The sequence below is a fragment of the Ixodes scapularis genome, unplaced genomic scaffold (genome assembly GCF_016920785.2).
Source record: "Ixodes scapularis isolate PalLabHiFi unplaced genomic scaffold, ASM1692078v2 PGA_scaffold10__122_contigs__length_95168666, whole genome shotgun sequence".
NCBI lineage: Eukaryota > Metazoa > Arthropoda > Arachnida > Ixodida > Ixodidae > Ixodes > Ixodes scapularis.
This window is the reverse complement of record NW_024609836.1, coordinates 11,172,755-11,188,195: the sequence shown is the minus strand read 5'-3', so window position 1 is coordinate 11,188,195 and position 15,441 is coordinate 11,172,755. Positions and strand designations below refer to the sequence as shown.

At 46.3% G+C, this 15,441-nt stretch overlaps 1 protein-coding gene across 2 annotated transcripts in view; it reads right to left on the bottom strand.

Moving 5' to 3' along the window:
- Nucleotides 1–15,441, bottom strand: part of LOC8043230 — a 237,567-nt gene that overhangs the window by 48,262 nt on the left and 173,864 nt on the right. Inside the window, exon 1 of one of the 2 annotated variants that reach the window (XM_029969130.4) lies at nucleotides 1,687–2,120. The exons of the other annotated variant lie outside the window; for it this stretch is intronic. The gene's annotated coding sequence lies outside the window, so the exon portion shown is untranslated. Of the gene's footprint in view, nucleotides 1–1,686; nucleotides 2,121–15,441 lie in introns of those variants that run through there. 2 annotated transcript variants of the gene reach the window in all.

Genomic DNA, 15,441 nt, shown 5'->3' with positions numbered 1-15,441 from the left:
AAAAAAATTGAAATGCAGGTGATGTCTAAACCAAGAAACCAATATTAAAATTTTTCCACGCTCTCTATTTGGGTGACGCCACATGTTGTAAGCCGAGCAAACCGTCAAAAAGAAAAAAAACAAATTCTGTCTACGTTTTTTTTTTTTTTTTGCTGGCATGAGTTTAATTGTTACTAATTTGACACCATCAAACTTCTTGTAATCCATCCGCAGTAGGCCTCCGTATTTCCCCATAATACAACATATATGAACGAATAGACGGATCAACATGGTCGTACTCTTTATAACAGGCGGTAGCTTGCGCCAGATGGCATAGGAAATATGTCACGCCAACTTTTTAATGTTGCCAGTAGAGCTACTCATCCTCTCAGACCAACTTCCAAACTTTAATAACCTGGCGAAATAAATTATTTTGACTTGTCAGAATAATTTGTCTGTCTATTAATCTGTTGAACCATTTTTGACACAAAAGAGCGACTATTCAAATCTCGCCGGAAAGCACTCCAATGTCGCTAGAGGGGAGGCTAACAAGTGAGAACGACGTTCTGCTTTGCTTTGGCCACGACTGTACTTCTCGAAGCTACGAGCTAATGTGGGAGCAGCTAGGCGTCAAACGAAAACTACCATTTTCTCGAAATCATAGGAATACCCGTCCGGCCCTAGGATAAGGTACTGATCCAATAGGTATTCGAACTATTTCCTGGATTCGAGCAAATTCTTTGAAAAGGTGAGTCGCAAGCATTATACAATGTCTAGCTTGTGACGACATCACTGATATAATCGCTATTTCCGTTTATAGACAGGATGATATCACGGAGAGAATGGTAGTGTTCCGAAGGTATTTTATCGTATTCAGTCTATAGTTCAATACTTACTTCGTGAGTATATCATTCGAATCTGTTAGTCATCACCGCGTACATTCATGATCCAATTAGGCGGGATGACTCCACAAGAAAATACGCGTGAACGATCCTACTTAATTCAGCGGCCTTGTTGCAGGATAGGAACTAAATATGGGATAATTTATGCACGGTATAATATAACGTCTTTAACAGACGAACCATTGAGGAGATAGACAAAATTTAATTTTGACTTTGTAGAGAGCAATCAGCAAACTCAAAACCTCAGTTGCAAAAAAAAAAAAAATCTGATACTTATTTGATAAAAGATAACGCGAAGGATTGTACTAGGTAGCACTGAACCCTTCAAATCAATTCATCCCCTGTGATAACTTATCATTGACAGTTACCGTACTTACATGTTACTCGTAGAAGCTAGCGAGAAAATGCTGAAACTCTAACGGCGTTCCCGATTAAGGTGTTTCTAACCCTTCCCCAAAAGAGGCCGAAACCAAAGCCAATCAAAATGTGATAGGCCCCAGAGGGCTTGTGTCACACCTCTTGACTCCTTCCTGAATATGGCATTCATTGAAAAATTCAAATGAAATGATCCGAAACTTCGTGGAAATTCAGCGAACCATTTTTGCCGTTAATATTGAACGTCTCGCAACCTAGAGGTGTAAATGTTTTTTTTTTCTTCTTTTTTTTCTATCACAACATAAAAATGTTTTACGCATAACAACAATAAAAACTGCATACAGTGTGCCGCGATAGGATGAATATATGCATGTTTGTTTTTTGCTCCTGACGTCTATCGCGAATTCAACATAGATGCAGGAGATCTTACCTGAGCACGTGTCGGAGAACGGGGGTTATGGATGACGAATCGCTCAATAGCTGTCGAGAACGTCGCCACAGATGAGACGAACAGGACACTCGATAGAGAGGACAGTCTCAGGAGGCGGACACTTTATGTCCGAAATGGAGACCCCAAAAGGTAAAGGTGATCTCGGAACGTCGAAGTTTCTTGTTTGTTTTTCCGCCGGACGCGCACCCCCGATGCGAGAGAATAATGGACGAGTTGTGATGCAGCTCGGTCGCGGTCCTCTGCTTTTGAACGGTCTCTGAACGGAGGAGGGGGAGGCGGAGGGGCTTCACCCCTTCGCCTCCTCCTCCTCCTTTTCGTCCGCCGGGGGAGAGGAGGAAAGCGAGCGTTACATAAGGGCGTCCCCAACCCCTCGTCCTCTCTGCGTCCTCTCCCGCGCCCGCCTTTCACTCTCCTTCTGTAGAACCCGAGCGGGGGAACTTTGATGTCGGCGATGCCGCCAACTGTGCGCACGAGTTTCTGTGTGCGTCCACATGCGAGGCGCTGCCCTAAGGCCGCTGCGTTTACATGGATGCGATAGTAGCACATCGGATCGAGATACAATGACAATGATATGGCCGGAAGAGCAAGAGTCAGGGAGAGAGAGAGGACTATCGGGTGCGCGTGATCGCTCCCCTCTGGATTCCTTGCTCTTTTGCAGCATCCGTGTAAGCTTAGCCGGTGTCGCCACATACACACGTGTGTGCACACACGCCTCGCGCATGTTCGAATCATGTTTGCTTGATACATGTCTGCCGACACTGTTTTCACGTCGAATGTGACCGCCATAGAATGAAGAAACACGTTTCAGACAGTGTCTGCACACTGTCTTGTGTAGGACGCAGTGGGACCGCAGCTTTACGTTCGTTGTGCGCTGGTTTTTAGTTTGTCTGCTGGTGTGAGAGCTCGTGTTGCTGCGCGTGTGCACGCGTATGTTGCTCGTTTGCGCTCGTGTTGTTACAGTTACGGGTATATCTTCCGTGTATGCGTCGCTCCATGCGAACGCGGCTGTGTTGTGTTTTACCGAAGTGAGCAATTGGGCCACTGGGTTGGACATGATGAGGATGGACAGCTCACGAAATGCACAAAAGACACTATACCATGATGGGACAAAGCTGTCCTGCCGTTTTTGCGCCTTTCCCTCGTGTGTGTTGTAACCGTATCGGTCGTTTATATCTGCAGCTTAAAGGGGCCATGAAAAGACTTTTGGCTTGGGATGAATTATTTTAAATTGGGACTTTACTAATCGCATATCGTTTAGTTGGCCAAAAGAAAGAGGCTAGAAAGTCAACAGCCAGCTTTTCGGTGCGAACATTTGAAAATATAGCGGACTATTTTGTACCTTCTTGCCTTCGAAAGCTCTCCGCCTTTTCACTATGATACGTCCGCGGTTCCAAAAGCGCGTCACCGGTGCCACACTGACGTCAGCAGAGCCCAGCTCACGGATTGGACACGAGAACTGCGTCACTCGGACGTATGCGCTCGTCAACAATCAGTCCGTCGACGAATATTTGGATTCGCGTTCATGGCCAATGAGTGCCCTGGCGGAACTTATTGTCACTGGGGAATGACAAGTTCTATGGTGTGCATAAAAAGCACGGTGGAAGCTAGGAGTCATCGCACCGGTGCCGAAGGAATGTCACGACCACGTGATTTCACAATTCGCATTTGAGTTGAGGATTAAAGCTAAGGATGAAGAAGTAGGAAAATCGTTTCATGACCCCTTTAAGTTCAAGCATTTCTCGATGCAAAAGTGCGTGTGTTATTACTGTCGCGTTTACATCTGCAGTTTATGCGTTTCTTGATCCGAACGTGTGTGTGTGTGTTGTTAATGTTATATTTACATCGTTAGGGCGATGCTTTCGGAAGCAGACATGATAATATGATAAAAGAAAACAGAACCGATTCACTGAGGCAGGGCCAGCTGAACATTGGGCGTTGCGCGAGATTGTCGTGCACGCAACGGCCCCTTCGTCGTCTTCTCCTTCCTAACAATATCTACAGTTAATGCGTCCCTCACCGCGGACGCGTGTATTTTGTTACGCTTAGGTTTACGTGTATTTTTTTACTGGTCACTCGATGTGAACACGCCTGCGGTGTGTGGTTGTGACTATGTCCACCCGTTCGTTCACATATAAATAGGTTAAGTTTAAAGTTTATAAGTACGGAATTTATGTGTCTGACTGGGCGAAGACGGATAATATATATGCCGCTTTTTTGTCAGTTTTTGATGTACAAAGATATGTGTATCAAGTAACTTAAAGCCAGCGCGCGCGAAATGTGCGTTCGTGGTGACACACATTCGTAACAGGGCGTTGACTTAACATCCCGCTCTGAATCATGGGATACAAACAAAAGAGCTATTCTCTGCGCAGTGTAGAATTCCTAGTGCACTGTGTTCTGTAAGTGGCGTCTTCCTTCGCCATTTCTTTGGCTTTTATCGGTCAATTCACAAGTGCCAGTCTTTCGGAGTTTTAGAACGAACTCGTACCGGCGAAGTCGTGTGATGTTATATCTAACCTGACCTTATCGGAGTCTTGCACTCTAAATCAGTCACCATCCTTTTATTCAGGTAGTTCAGTTACTGGGGAAGCACTTTGCGTGATGTCGATCGTGTTTAAGATCACGTTAGTTATAGAACGTAGATTTGAAAAACATGAAATATTAAAATATGTAGAAACGAATTCAGGCTTTCTATGTCTTCGTCCCTACATGTTTTATTCTTTCTTGTTTGTCCAATCACCTTTACCAACCGGCTCTAAGTTCATTTTTGGATAGAACGGAATTCGGAAAGTCGTCCCGGCCATTATAATTCTCCTCTGTTTCATCACACCTTCATAACAAAATGTACGTGTCCAGCGCACTTCCCGAGTTATCAATACATCATTACGAATGCAAATTGCTAACCGGGTTGTGTTCTGTTTCGAGCACCGGCTCTTCTATTAGCGGCGAGATGTTTTAGTGGCGCCCTCATATGGTTACCTTTCGTGACGTCATTGCCTTGCGAACATCAAGTTCGATGGTGTTTGCAAGGAGCATGGTGGAAGCTTGAAATAATTGCGCTTTTAAAGCAACACTACCAACACCGTCGAAATTGAAGTTCTTCTACTCCTCTTATTTCCGTCGATGATACATCCTTTGCTGACGTCATAGTCAGCATTCGGCCAATCGTGGAGGGCCGATCACAGCGACGCTTTCGATCGCGCACGTCGCCAATAGACGATGAAATGTTGAGGAGCCGCTGCATTTCGATCTCAAAAGTTCAGATGTTCGATTTAATTCGTATCACTTTTATTTCCAGTACATGAATGGAGCACCCCAGGCGACAAGCTCTCACCTACAGCCTTAGGGTCTCCGGGGGTCCGTACAAACAACAGCGTTTCAAATAAAAAAAAAAATTATGTTGGCACATATGCAGACTAAAAAAAAAATAGTTGGATTTTTATACGTTATACCATAGAGTTATTATAATGTACGCTAGAGGTTCAAGTGGCGCTAGTGTGCTTCCGCAAATTGAAGCAGACAGCAACCAGTTGAAAATTGACTTCCGCCAATACATTTCTATGGGAAAAAGTGACTGCATTTTCTCCCTGCGCTCGATTATAAGAGCAAATATCGCGAATATTTCGTACTTACTGGCACATTAGAACATTTCTCAGTCACGCAGGCGAAATAATTGGTCAGTTACGGAGTTTTTCTTTCAAATTCCGGGCATGAAAAACGGTGCTAAAACAGCTTCGTACATGTGTTTATGTGCACTGTCGGACACCGTTAGCGCGAACACGGCTTCGGCGCTTTCCACCATGGGGGATATACGTGTCAAATGAACGAAGGACATGTGGAAAACCAAGAGAGACGGCAAGAACTACGCTGTAACACTGGATAAGTAACTCCTTGTGCATGCAGGCGATCAAAATACATTGGAAGCCACGTACTATTTTGCAATAAATAAGTACTGCTTTATTCTTTCGGCTTATGAATATGTGCAAAGATGCATGTTCTGGATTCAAATCATCAACCGCACGCTCCAAACCTTTGCGAATAGGGAGAAGTCAGAGAACAGGTGCCCGATAAAAACTGCCCGACATAGGAAATAATAAAAAGGCACATCTTTCGTAGTCCATGTACTTTATTTCTTACATTCTAATGTTTTTTAACCGCCGTAAAGATGCACAGCGGAGTCATTTTCATAGAGTGACAGGACGGGCATATTAGCAATATATAAGCGCCACCGCAATGCTAGCGAACCTTGAACACACCCTACATTCTTTTCGATCGTTAGTTTGCTTGGAATCGTCGCTCGTTTTTACGTACCTGCCATGGAACATAGGTTTGGGCCTGAAATATAGCGAAGCTTAACATCGTTCAGTGGTAAAGAAAAATGCTTTATTTAAAGAAATGACACTTTTACAATATTAATAAATGTACATACTATCCGGTACAACCGAAATAATAAAAGTGATTCATGTTATTTTCAGACGAAGAGATAAAATGCACGCGCGTTTTCCTATAGAAATGCACAAGAGCACCGCAAAAGTTGACTGGTTGCTGTCTGCTTCAATTTGCCTTCCGGAAAACGCATAGACACTAGCGCCAGTTGAACCTCTAGCGCACATTATAATAACTCTGTGGTTTATAGTTTTATACAATGCGGTTTTGACGCTTTTGGAATTCAATGAAAAATATCGGTAACATTAGTTGAAAACAGAATATGCGAGACTATTCGACTTGTTATTAGGCGTGAGATGCACAGATAACGAAAATAGGAATGCACCAGCACGTGCGGACGCATGTACCGGTCAAGACAGGAATGACTTGAGCTTATTCTTCACATCTTCATAGTGTCAGCGTTGCGACTGTACACATTAAGTCGGACAGCAGCCGACGCTGCGATCCGATATAGCCAATCAGGCAGCGTCAAAAGTGCGTTCTCACGGCGCTCGTTTTCTTTGCAGTCACCTAATAAACCAATCGCGCAAAGATTAAAAAAAAAAAAAAAAACGAAAGATCGCGGTGCAATTAATTGCGCGTGCCTTGTTTAGTCACCTATAGCAAACGCACGAAGGACCCGAGCACTCTGCCTGATTGAGCTCCATGGAAATATAACATTCGCTGTGGTCGAACAGAGAGAAACAGAGTGTGCAGTTCGCCTGTACAAGGCCTACTCATCTCTCAAAAGTTTTAGAGTAATTATGAAACGTCTTTCAATATAATACTAAGGTGATTTCGCAGAAATTAAAATAAAAGATAGTTCCTACTGAGCGACGGAGAGCGGGGAAAAATAAACGTAGCATATGCCATCAGAATAATTTCTACATTTTTCGAGTATGCTGCCATTGCCAATAAATACCCTCTGCCAGGATAGAAACTTATACCCTACTGGAAAAAAAGCTAGTCGCATGATATCTTCGAACACGTTGTCCTCTCAGATAAAAGCCGTCAGAACGATGGTATCTTTATGTGAACCGAGGATTCGATGGAAGGGACACGTCGTAGTTTGTAGGGCAGCGAGAGAACTGATAAAAGAATGTCGAATTAAAGCCATTGTGCCGCACGTGCGTTTCCTGATACACTTGTTACGCGACAGATAACGCAGGAAAGATAGGCAAACCGTTCGTTGGGACCTATCTTGGTGATTCGGAGTATTGCGAATTATTGCGTTTTGGGGAGCGATGTGTTCCTTCCTCTCTTTTGAGATATCCAGAAACAATATGGGTCGTAATACAAAATATTTTCTCTGTTTTCGGAAACAAAAATAAAAACATGACGATGAAAGTAATTACCTTAGTTTTAGGCGTTTTTTTTTAATTGATTCCTGGGACTGGGGCTAACCCCGCCTATGCTGATTGGTAACTTGACAGCACCGAACAATGGTGATGTTTTTAATACCTCCAACCTCAGCAACATACAAGCAGTTAGGTAGCTTTGAACGAGGAACATCACTGGATCGTCATTAATAGCATCCACGAAGGCATACTCTTGATTTAAGAAGTTAACTATCTATTCCACGCCTGGTGTACGAAATTTTTCAGATTATGGTCCGCCGACTATACATGATTAAAGGTTTGAAGTTTACACGGTGCGGACTATGTGCAGGCTTCGAAGCTGACATTATCGTCGCTAATGTCAAGAATGGCAGCTTCGAAGCCAGGAGCGAAAATCACTGGCGAGGCATATTGAACTTTTCTTTTTATTCTGGCTCGTACGCCGTCAGAAACACATTTTCGTCTCGACACTGGAAACACCCCCCCCCCCCCCCCCCCCCATTCGCCCAGTCTTTGTAGCCTATTGTTTGGACTATGCCGCTGGGCCAAAGTCCCCCCAAAACCTTCCCATTCCTTTCTTTTTACAAAAGGCACCCTACGCATTTCAACACTTTTGTTTAGTTCAAAGCTTCGACTCAACACCATACTTCACTCAGCTGCCACACTACAAAAGCTACACAATTACGCATCGGCTTTCTACCAAGCCTGCCAATCAATTTCGTTTGGGGCCCAATATCAGTCAGATATACTCCATACAAGATTCGAGATTCATTCGAACACCGTGGGTCCCCTTCAAATGCTCTATCCGCAGATCTCAGCCTTGCGCAGATGGAACCAAGCGTATTAATCGACCGCAGTTCGACACTGATCGCTGTACGTATAACACTGAATTGCGATCTGATACAGACAACCCCAAACTGCTCTACTGTCCATGCCCGTACGCTCGGATCGTAGAATTGGCTGGGCTCGAAATTCGTGAAAGAAAGAAGTATCCGAAGCGCAAGTTCGTCTGCTTCCTTTGCAGGTGTCGTATAAAGAAGACGAAGTCTGGCGGCATGCGACACCAGACATGACACAGTGGGCTGGCTGGGCCACGCGCGAGTGTACGAGATGCGCGTGACTTGTAAGCAGGCCTTGGGTTCTATGAAGGACTCACGAGTGTTAGTTTGCGGCTCCGGGCTTTGACCTTCCTCTCGCCTCGGAACACGACATGGTGGCAGCGGTGGGATCACGAACGATCCTCCATCGTCTCCGAGGACCTGAGAAGCCGCACCGAACTCTGCAGTTCGACCGAACGGTCAGGGAAGAAGATTCGAGCCGCTGCTAGATCTACGCCATGACTAGCAACGCAGACGGTTCGGGGGCTTCAAGCTCCCAGGCCAGCGAGGGCCTTCCTTCTTCAACCCCTTCGCGGTCAAGCTACCGGAGAAGCTGAATTTCAGGAATCCGAGAGACTGGAAGCGATGGATTACCCGGTGGGACCGCTACCGGATCATCTTGGGGCTTCATCTCCGGGACGCTTCGAGTCAGGTGAACACCTTCATCTACGCGATGGGCAGAGAGATAGAGGTTGTCCTTTCTTCGCTCGAGATAACACAAGATTAGCTGAACGACTACAATATAGTCAAGGCGAAGTTCGACGCGCACTTCATACCGCGGGTGAACGTCACCTTCGAGAGATCGAAGTTTAATTCTAGAAAGCAAGGGCTGGACGAGCCAGTGGAGGTCTTTATCACGGCATCGCACAGATTGGTGGATACCTGTGAGTACGGCCCTTTACGGGACGAGCTCATACGGGATCGCATCGTCGTCGAACTCCTGGCCATGAAACTAAGCGAGAAACTCCAGCTCGATGCTAATCTTACAATGCAGCGCGCGACTACGGCAGCTTGATCACCAGAGACGGTGAAGAGCCAACAGACTGAGCTACGCAGCACAAAGACAGACGGCGACGTTCTTGACGAACTCAGAAGACAGCCGAAAACAGAAAGCGAAACACAGACTTTCGACGTCCGGACAAGTTGCCTCTCCAAGCCCTGTCTAATAATTCGCCATGGACGTGCCGATGGTGTGGCAGTTCACGGAAACACGCCAAGCCTCAATTTGCCGCAAAAGACAAGAAATGCAATGCCTGCAAGAAGCTAGGCCACTTTGAGAGCGTCTCTTTTTCCCAACACGCTCGAAAAAATCTCAGACCGCAAAAGCACAGACAAGGATCGAACGAAGACTTCCTCGGCGAGCTGGTACGCTCAAGCAACGGGGAAGCCTGGTACATTACAGCTAAAGTAAACAACCAGGGCATCACATTCAAGGTGGACACGGGGGCGGACGTCACAGCTATCCCTCCCAGCATATGCGACGCCACAACGTTGGCAACATTGCAGGCAACAGGGACGGATCTTTATAGAGCAGGCCACACTCCGCTGAACACGCTAGGCAAGTTCACGGCGGCGGTAGCCTGGAATAGCGAACAACTAGAGAAATCTATGTGTCCGACCAGCTAAAACAGCGTCTGCTGGGGCGGCCTGCAATTCAAGCCCTTCAGCTGCTACTCAGGTTGAACGATGTCAAAGCTGAAAGCAAGCGGAGTATGACCACCTGCGTAAAAAGTACCCCTCGCTTTTCAAAGGACTGGGGAAAATGAACGTGGAGCACAAGATCGCGCTTCACCCTCACGCGAGACCATTCGCAATTCCATACCCGAGACTGGTACCCCTACCTCTCCTACCCAGCGTTCAACGGGAATTGCAACGGAAGCAAGACATGGACGTTATTGAAAGAGTCGACCATGCGACAGCATGGTGCGCGCCCATGGTGGTGGCCAAAAAGCAAGACAGTTCTATTCGTATCTGCGTGGACCACACCCAGCTAAACCCGCAACTGTTGCGGGAGGGGATCATCATGCTAACCGTGGAGGAGAGCTTGGCAAGACTCGCCGGTGCTACTGTATTCAGCAAACTAGATGCCAATGCCGGCTACTGGCAAGCACCACTAGCCCCAGAGTCGAAGGAACTGACGATTTTTATCACACCAGTGGGACGATTTCAATTCAAAAGAGTCCCGTTTGGCATTGCGACAGCGCCCGAAGTCTTTCAGCGGGAGATGCTGAGGATCCTAGAGGGAATCCCAGGACAAGTATGTCATATAGATGACATCTTTTTCGGTCGTGACAAAAGGGAACACAACAAAAAATCTCTAGTTGGTACTCCGCCGCCTCCACGACTTCAGAGTGACCCTGAACACCTCAAGGTCCGAGTCCACCAAGAAGAGCGTCAGGTTTCTGGGCCACTTTCTGGACAGCAGGGGCATCGCGGCAGACCTCAAAAAAAGAGGAAGGGATCGTCCAGATGTCGGCACCTGGAAGCTTGGCAGAGCTGCGATAATTCTTGGGGATAATCGACCACCTTGGAAAATTTCTTCCCGACATAGCTGAAAAAATTAAGCCTCTTCGAGCTCTGCTAAACGAGGATGCTAGCTGGCTGTGGAGCGAGCCTCAGGAAGTAGTATTCCTTAACATCAAAGATCTCCTATGCAAGACTCCTGTGCTCACGTTCTATAAACTGGATGCACCACTTACATTGTAGGCATATGCGTCTTCGTATGGACTGGGGGCGGTTCTGCTCCAAGACGAAAACGGCAAAAGACGCCTAGTGGCATATGTATTGAAAGCCATGACACCAACGGAGCAGAGATAAGCCCAAGTTGAAAAGGCAGGCTTTGGCTATCGTATGGGCCTCCGAACATTTCCGGACCTACTTGGTAGGACAGGGATTCCACATCGAAACAGACCACAAGCCTCTGGTGCCATTGTTCTCTACGAAACGTCTGGACGAAATGACACCCAGGCTACGGCGTCTGAGAATGCGCATCTTTGAGTATGACTTGGTGATCTCCCACGTACCGGGCAAAAAGATGTTCACCGTAGATGTCTTGTCCAGGAAACCCCTACCGACATTACCCCACTTTACGGACTCAAAGAACACCGTGGAGATCAGTGAAACGTTGGTTCACGAGTATGAAATGCCAACAGTGGAGCTCCTTCCAGCCTCTAACTCATTTTGTCCAGACTGAGGGCAGAGCTTTCTAAAGACTCAACCACATCAAGGGTTATGGAATACTGCGAAAAACAATGGCCGTCAACGAACAAACTTCCTCCGAACTAAAGCAAATTCGCGAATCTCGCCGCAGACCTTTCGGTTGTGCAGGGATTACTAATGCGTAACGACCGGCTGGCGATCCCGCCTAGTCTGCAAGGAGAAGTCTTGGAGCAATTGGACTGCGGCCATCAGGGTGTTGTCCGATGCCGGGCAAGAGCCAGAGACTCCATCTGGTGGCCTGGCAAAAGCACAAAAATACATGACTATGTGAGTCGCTGTCCTACCTGTCGGCAATATAGACGACTACACACAGAACCCCTTCTTCAGACTCCCCTACCCGATCGTCCCTGGCAGGAAATTGGAACGGACCTTTCCAGTTCAAGGGGAAGAAGTATATAGTCATCGTCGACTACTACTCGAAGTTTTTCGAGCTCGAAGAAATACCTCGAACAACCACAGAGGACATTATCAAGGTTTTCAGCCAGAACTTCGCAAGACACGGTTGCCCGGAAGTCATCCGCTCCGACAAGGGTCCCCAGTTTGGCTCGACCGAGTTCCGGCGATTCTCCAGAAAGCGGGGATACTTCAAGCCCGTATTATCTCCAGAGTAACGGAGAAGCGGAGAGAGCGGTGCGGACTGCGAAGAACCTGCTGACAAAAACCTCGAATCAGCACAAGCTCTTATGGCCCACCGAACCACTCCTGGACCCGAAGGGTTTTCCCCTGCCGAACTTTTGATGGGGCGCAAGTTACGCTCCACTCTTCCAACGGCGCCCAGTACCCTGAGACATTTCTGGCAACACTCCAGGAGGTATCGGCAACGATACAGGAAACGGAAGACTAGAGAGGCGTCTCACTATAGTAGGCGCCACGATACAAGGAATGGCAGATAGCTACACCCACACGCAGCAGTGTAAATTCACGCGGGAGCGATCTCGCAAGGAGTTTTGCGAGACCAAGCCGGACCACCTCGGTCTTACCTTGTAGAAACCAACCAAGGAACAATACGATACACACGGCACCATCTCCAGCCCGCGATTCCCGACAGCGACAGCCAGCCGGCCAGTCAAGGGGATAACTATCCTCAAGCAACCATAACACGAGGTGGGAGAACATTACGACAACGGGAACGCGGAACGCTATGGACAATGAGGCTGAAAGGGGGAAGTGTCGTGTAAAGAAGACGAAGTCTGGCGGCATGCGACACCAGACATGACACAGTGGGCTGGCGGGGCCACGCGTGAGTTTCCGAGATGCGCATGACTGGTAGATAGGCTTTGGGTTCTATGAAGGACTCACGGGTGTTGGTTTGCGGCTCCGGGCTTTGACCTTTCTCTCGACTCGGAACACGACAGCAGGGGTTGCAGTGACTTCAGAACGCCAAGCTCTGATTGGCTTTGATTGAAGGATAGTGGGCAGAACTCAAAGGAAGCTGCCTTGAGGTCTACCCAGAATACTTCAGTCGGAGCCAATCAGAGCTCGGCGTTGTGACGTCACCGCAAATCCTGCAAAGAAAAAAAAAAGCGGACGAATTAGCGCACTGCATAGACAAGGAATCTGTGTTTCCCTGAACTTAATAAACAAAACAAGGACATCTAAAACTGGAGCTTTATTTTTTTATTTTTTTATTTTTATTTTTTTATGGACAATTTTGTTAAACAGGCGGCAGCCGCCTGCACGGGCGTGTTTGATAAGAAATAGAAGAGCACTTCGATGATGTTGCTGCAATTTGAATGCGATTTTTCCAAACTCCATTTTTGACGACTCAAAAATATTTTTTTTCGCCCATTGCAATTGGTTTTGTATTTTTTTCGTCGACAGCGGCGACAGCGGAGCCATTTGTTTTAATATGTTAGGTGTACGCATGATAATAGTTGAGGAAACATTAAAACGACACTTTCCAGTTGCTTTTGGTTCTCCATCCTTACGGGCTCGTGGCTTCATTCGCTGGTATGTTAATGATGACCTAAAAGTAAGAGACGGTGATTTTCAGTGACCTCATTTACAAAATGTTACAATTTCCTTAACTAACTTTGCACCCTAAAGCGCAATCCAATTACATCCATACTACATCCATAATAAAGACAATATAATATTCGTAACATTTCTTTAAAAAAAAAGTTACTATTAGTAGTGACATAAAACCTGTAAACTTAGATTTCAAATACATTTTTAATGAACTACGTAAAAAAAAAACAGAAATGATTCGATTAATCTCTGGTGAGTCACTGGCGAACAAGTGCGTTCATTGGCGTTAGGGTGACAACGTTGAAACTCGGCGCTTGATATGGACGGCAATGGAATCCAGGGTCATGATATACCCTTTTCAAATGTGCACGCCCTCTAGTGAGCTGCTGCGTCGATTATTCGAGGGCAGCATATATTTCGGGCATGCACTTCGAGCATGCATTAGAAGCGACCACTGCGTCGGTGTTTGGAGCACACTCGAGTCAAAATCTGTTCGACACGAGAGCTACGTCAGCACTCGGCTGAACTCGTACCCAATTACGCGCATCACGTACAAAGCGATGCCCAAAACATGGCGGCCGCCAGCGTTGCCGTATGTTTTTTGTTTAAGGGTTTATTGATTGGAGGACACATCCGAGTCGTCCGGGACGACCTTGCTGGAAACTGTGTTTTAGCTAAGAGTCTGCGAAAGATATACCTCCCACGAGTGGACCGTACAAACCGCTGAAGCGCTAGCCTTGGCAGTGCCTCCTTTTACGCAGTCTTAGCTGGGACTCTCTTTCTTGCAAGCCGGGCCAGGTACCTTTGAGCGTATGGCCACGCTCGTGTGTTTGCTAGAAGGACACTTAATCAACGAATCACCCGCATAACTACATAGAAATTTTGAGCCCCCCTCTTAATAGTACGAGACAGCGCTCACAGTGACCACCTTCACTGTTTTTTTTTTTTTGTTTTGTTTTTTCCTTTATGTTTGCTCGGTCTGTGGTACTTGCATCACCAAAAAAAAAAGCTGTTTATAATTTTGAACTGATTTCATCTTAAATTTAGTCTTTCCGTGTTCTCTTTTTAAGTATTTTGTAAATTGGTGAGACATATTCTGTAGGGTCTGTTTAAGAGAAACTCGTACTAGTTCGCTGCCTGCGGATGCATTCTTTTAGAAGTTGCCACCTTGAGACGGACAAGCGTGGGTAGAATTATAAGGGGCATATTTTCGTAAAGGATGTTTGATCGTTTTAATCGGGTGACGTTAATTTATTCATTTATTTTGTACATTGAGGGCCCGGAGGAATTAGCGAAGAAAGCGGAAAAAAGGAAGCAAAATACAAGACACAAAGAAAAAAAAAAAAACGTGATTGCAATTGTGTCGTGTGAATGTTTCGACAGCGGAAAGCCAGTCAGCTTCAGTGGGTAGGTATCTAGTGTTTCCGCTGTAGATGAAAAAATCGGTCAGTGCAATACCACCACCAGCCTTGGGTAAACTCAGCCGGACAGGCTACCAAAATGCGAGCGGTCGAAATATATAAACTAACGAAAATAGTTTGATATAGTAACCATTTTCTCATTTGAATGACTTCCTAATGAATGCTGGTCGAATCACGATTGAAAAGGGCGTAACACTTATATGCTTTGAAGGACTAATGAGGGGTACGGCTATCATGCTTATCCGCCCAAACGAATTCATCGATTGATAACACATCTATTGAAATGCGATAAAAGCTGATTCTGCTTTCCTTTATTCTTGCCGATGTAGCGTGATCGTCGCCTATGGTTAAAGCTCGAAGCGCGTACCCGTGCAATAAAAGGCGTCCGAAATGTCAAGGCAGCACGCAGCCGGTGGTCTTTGAGAGTAATATTGTTTCCTCGGCGACGTAAGGTCGCAAGTCCCGTTGGCGTCGTTTCCTCCACCG